The sequence below is a fragment of the Tachypleus tridentatus genome, chromosome 10 (genome assembly GCF_004210375.1).
Source record: "Tachypleus tridentatus isolate NWPU-2018 chromosome 10, ASM421037v1, whole genome shotgun sequence".
Classification (NCBI taxonomy): Eukaryota; Metazoa; Arthropoda; class Merostomata; order Xiphosura; family Limulidae; genus Tachypleus; species Tachypleus tridentatus.
This window is the reverse complement of record NC_134834.1, coordinates 157,010,367-157,016,366: the sequence shown is the minus strand read 5'-3', so window position 1 is coordinate 157,016,366 and position 6,000 is coordinate 157,010,367.

Here is a 6,000-nt window from a genome sequence, read left to right as displayed (position 1 = left end):
GGTGCAAATCACATGTATGTAGTGAAAATATCTTAGTAAATAACTAGGACTCTTGCATATGGGAAATATTTGCACTATCAAATCAATTTTACCTTTTGTAGATGTATACTTTTGTTTTGGAAGTTTCACCAAATTCATAATACATTAACGCCATAATGTCATGTCCCTTAGCCACGACCCTCGATAGTACAGCGGTAAGTCTACAGATTTGCAACGCTAAAATCAGGGGTTCGATTCCCCCTCAGTGGGCTCAGCAGATAGCGCAATGTGGCTTTGCTCTAAGAGCACACACATTCCCTTTCGCGAGTATATTTTATTGGCATAATATAGAATGAAAAAAGCGACATTTTAAATTGTTAAAAATTACAGTGATAACACATACGGCACAAAAATTGGACCAGTTTTGCCCCTGCACTGTTATTGTAGAACTTAAACCTACAGTTTTACGGCCTAAAATCTCTTTCTGAGTTAGAACACACTGAACATTAAAGAACATTTTTTGAAGTATCTTGTCATTTACTTCAGCTTCTCGTTAACTACAAAATGTCTTGTTTGTTTGTTTGTTTTGGAATTTCGCACAAAGCTACACGAGGGCTATCTGTGCTAGCCGTCCCTAATTTAGCAGTGTAAGACTAGAGGGAAGGCAGCTAATCATCACCACCCACCACCAACTCTTGGGCTACTCTTTTACCAACGAATAGTGGGATTGACCGTCACATTATAACGCCCCCACGGCTGAAAGGGCGAGCATGTTTAGCGCGACGCGGGCGCGAACCCGCGACCCTCGGATTACAAGTCGCACGCCTTACGCGCTTGGCCATGCCAGGCCTCTACAAAATGTCAAACCACGAATTTGGTTCTTAGTCAGAATTGCGTGAAGATTCGGTCCATACTTTAACAGTTTGACCCCTGACATACATTTGCTTTGCTTGTTATTTTATTTGTTTCACAGTCGCAAAATAATTACTTTTGAAGTATTTGACTAAAATATGGAGTAACTCAATCAAAATCTAGTTGCAACGAGAAAAAAAAAATGCGAATCTTTGTTTAACTGTGTATATTAACTATGAAACTTGAAAAGCGGAGAGACCAACTCCTTGTTAAAACATCAGAAGTTATTAGATGATAGTTTAGAAAAATTAATAAATCCGTAATACCTTACATAATAGTCATCTTAACATTGCACCTAAAATAAATATTCAAAATAACAGCGAATGTCTTTCAATTCTACAGTTATAGTACGAAGCAAATTATGACAGTTTGAAGATTAGATTTCATCTACCTCCCCACGACTGAATTTAGATTTGTTAATGTAATATTTATTCATGAGAAGCTGGCATTGCCCTTCAAAACGGCACCATGCTTTGTTAGTAAGTCGTAGTTAACTAGTTGTCTTTGTTTTCATTACACGTTGTTGACACGGAACTTCCGACTGCAACAGTGACATCTGCTTCAGTTCGTGGCAATTTTTCGGTTGTTTGTATTTGCTTCTCTACTTACTATTCGTACTCGTTCCCAACAGGTCCACAGTAACAATCACTTTCAAACTGTCTTTATTAATCTGAAGATGAACTAGGAAGGTCCAAATGTTCTATACTTTATTTTAATTAAAGTTTTTAATACTCATGTCAGCCGTCTTTAGAATACATTTTTACTTTGAGTGTGTTTCTCGTCATGATGAATGTCTTGTAGAAAATAGATAATTTTATCTAAGTAAACGTACGTGTACACGAAAAGCAGAACAAACTGTACATGGATATTTATAACAAGCTTGAGAGAAACTCTGTTAATTATGTTTATATTTAAAAGGTAATAAAGCAACTAATTTTATAACCTACGACAATTTGTCTTTTATTTCTAACGGGCGTGGGAAGAAACGTACGACCCCATTAAGCATCACTCGAGACGCACTACTCGCCTGCGTTAAACGTTAAAGTATATGGATAATTCTCCATCACCCTACACTTTTATAGATGACGTAAGAAGATGCGAAAAGCTTTTATTATTTACTGAAGTAGACTTCTGTAATACCATGGAAATAATAAAATAGTGAAATAATAAACTTGAAAGTAAAATCGATAATCGTGTAAAGGACTTCAAGGTGGTTGTAGGGAAGCTAATTAGGATTAAATGTGACTTTTTCTCTTTAAAAGGTACCACAACTTTAACAGGAAATCAGGTTCCTGAAAACAATATGTCCCTACAATTCTAAAATCAGAGTTCGACTCTCCTCCGTAGACTCAGCAGCTAGCCTGATGTGGCTTTGCTATAAAAAAACACACACGCAATTTCCCCCCCCCCTAATGGCACAGCGGCCCATGGTGCTTAGAGCACAGATAGCTAGCACTTTGTGCTTAATTATAAACAAAGTGAACTGTGTGAAAGAAAATGCTTCAGCTTTCCTAATTATCACGGAACTAATTTTGCGATACTTTCTAAATAAACAAGCAAAGTACACGGAAACTCGCATTACTTCAAACTTCTGAATAACCTTTACTGTACTTGGGCTCAATTACATCATTAACAGATCCTGTTAGGTTATCATAACTAGACATGATAATTTAGAAGCCTGTTAAATACGTATACACTAATTTTGACTTGCTGCTTACGTGGGAATAGAACTCAAATTGTTATAAAACACAAGGATGTTATAATGTTGTATCTACATTACGTATAGTGTAAAAAACCTAATAATTTTGAGGATTGTGATGTTCATTTAAAATGTGTTATTGTTCTATTAGTGCAGAACTACATGGGCTATCTGCACTATGTCCACTGCGGGGAATCTAACTCCACATCTTAGTATTGCAATTTTCTAAACTTTTTTATGTGCTTTCTGATTTAACATCTCTTATAGTTACAGAAAGAAAACAATTCTTCGGTATTTACTCAGTTGTCATATCAAACGCAGTAACTGAAGCACTGGTATATCCTTTTCCATTTTTAATTTATGAAACCAGGCGAATATACAGTTTTTCGTATCAACCCCTCCGATAAGTGAAGCTTTTATCCCTAGGACGTGCTGCTCAGTTATACCATAGCTCTTTGTTTTGTAATGTATGTGTGTGTGTTTTTCTTATGCCAAAGCCACATCGAGAACCCTTGATTTTAGCATTGTAAATCCGTAGGCTTATCGCTGTACCAGCGAGGGACTTTTTAATGTAATAATCCAATCTTTAAAAATGTATCAAAATAAAAGACACTGTCGGATACTTGTAACAAATACATAGATGAAATATCAATTTCGTATTAGCAATACTATCCATCTGTACTTGTTTTTTAATACTTCAAGCCGAGGTCGTTGGTTTTTTTACATTTACGAAGTTCCTCACTACAGTGAGGAAAAAAACAACAGCATGTTAAGCGAAATCTATATCTGATATGAAGTTGCAGTGGAATGATATGCATCGGAACTACATTTCGACATTGTTTAGTGTTCGAACATAACATGATATCACAGAAAGTTGATTGTTTTTAGATGAGGGAGGTAACAGTTTTCAAGATGGTGATATTTCTCGTACTTAATGATATTGGAAAACAAAGGAATATGAATCCACGGAACTAACAGAAAGAGACTTACAAAAAAGTCGTGCATCAGCCGCTGTTGTAACAGATGAAAATCCACGAACAGTTTTAAACATAATCAACAAAGATTTCCGTCTGGAAGAGCAACAAAAGTGAGGTGTATACAAGTTGTTCAACGACATATCCGTTCAAACCTTGCATATTTTAAGCAGCTACACAAAGAAATTAGTATTTATATATTCCGTACGAATATATATACCAGTAAAATTGCAGAACGTAATTCGCATAGAGCTGTAACAATGCGATGAGACACTAAAATCGTTTTACTATAAGGTATTAAACCTGCATACATATATTTCAATTATTTGCTGACAGTGTAGATTAGATGCAGTAAAAAAAAATAATAATTTGCTTGACTTCTAAAAATTAGCTTTTTAGACATTTCTGTCGATATAGCCAAGATATATAATAAACAAAACCCGCAACTGATTATTAAAATTTATGCAGTTACTAAAAGAAATAATAGCACCATGTTTAAAGTAAGAAACGCAGCGTTTATATTCAGTAGGTTTAGTTGTTAACAAATATACATTTCTATCAAGTGTTTAGGGAGCTAGTACTTAATTCATTTGGTAGTTCAGTTACATGTCAAATATATCGAAAAACAAAGGAAATTAAATAAATTATTTCGCAGATGTTTGTTTTAAACTGTAGATCTTCCATGTTCACAATCTCGAAACGGTTTGAAAATTTCTCCCCACTTATATAGAGGTGCATTTTTTATCTTTAACAGTATGTTATATTGTTTTCAATCCAACTCACTACCATCTATCTAACGAAACACTTTAACAAATAATTTGTATATTTATGTAATGTTTAAAAAACAAGCTTCATGGGCGCCTACAGACATATTTACTGGATGAGACGGGCAATACATGCAGATAAGGGTCAGCTTTTACAGGGTGTGTCAACATGCTAAAATAATGTGTTATGCGTGCTTAAACGCAAACACAAACTTACAATTAAAAATAAATAAATAAATTTAGTTTAACTACGATGTTAAGTTTATATCGTAATACGTGCATTTTGTTTGTGAAATGTAAGGGGGCAAATGCCCCTTCCTGCGCGCACTCGTGGATAGTTTTTAGTACCTTCTCATTTAGTAAGCAAGTAATAGGACAATAAACTAAGATTCTTCATACCAAAATCAAATGGGCTTGTGGTAAACAACGAGGAAAATTGTATAATTCTGTCTTTATGTTTGAGCACCCCGGCACGCCCAAGTGGTTAAGGCACTCGACTCGTAATCTGAGGGTCGCGCGTTCGAATCCCCGTCACACCAAACATGCTCGCCCTTTCAGCCGTGGGGACGTTGTAATGTTACGTTGAATCCCACTATCAGGTGGTAAAAGAGAAGCCCAAGAGTTGGCGGTGGGTGGTGATGACTAGCTGCCTTCCCTCTAGTCTTACACTGCTAAATTAGGGACGGCTAGCGCAGATACCCCTCGTGTGGCTTTGCGCAAAATTTCAAACACCTGTTTGAGTGAATATGTAGCGACAGCAAAAGAAAATGTCGTCGATTGTATTATCAAACACATATGAAAAATATTTAAAGTCAAAATATAACTCTACAACCCAAACCTTCACAAGTTCTGGCATTATTAAACTAATTGTTTCTTCTAAAAGCATAAACAAGCATTGGAAGGTGTTATCTAATTTGCTGCTATTAAAAAAAATCCCTTGACGACAGTACTTCCAGTATTAATATTTAATTAACTAATAAGTTGACGTCAGTGACAACTGTGTAGTCAAATAATTATAGTTTCATTTTTAAAGCATACAGTGGTTCGTCTGCAGTGATATTCTTTAATTAACGTTAACTTTTACTTTCATTACACAATACTGATTACATGAGTGTAAACGATGTCCTTAACAGAGAATGCCGAAGTGTAAACGTCAAAGTAAAATGTTTATTCATTATATCCTTCCTTCCAGTGTGGACTTGCTTGTTTGTTTTTGAATTTCGCGCAAAGCTACTGGAGGGCTATCTGTGCTAGCCGTCCCTAATTTAGTAGTGTAAGACTAGAGGGAAGGCAGCTAGTCATCACCACCCACCGCCAACTCTTGGGCTACTCTTTTACCAACGAATAGTGTGATTGACTGTCACATTATAACGCCCCCACGGCTGAAAGGGCAAGCATGTTTGGCGCGACGGGGATGCGAACCCGTGACCCTCAGATTACGAGTCGCACACCTTAACTCACCTGGCCATGCCGGGCCAATGTGTGGTCTTGCAACGCTAAGAACTGGATTTCGATACCCGTTGTGGGCAGAGCACAGACAGTTCATTGTTTAGCTCTGCTCTGTACTTAACTGTAAATAAACAAACATGCAATATATTACTTCATTTTCAACGCGTTTCCTGAGGTGAATCTTCCTCGAAGCTAAGCCTAATACAGCAGCATCAACGTTTGC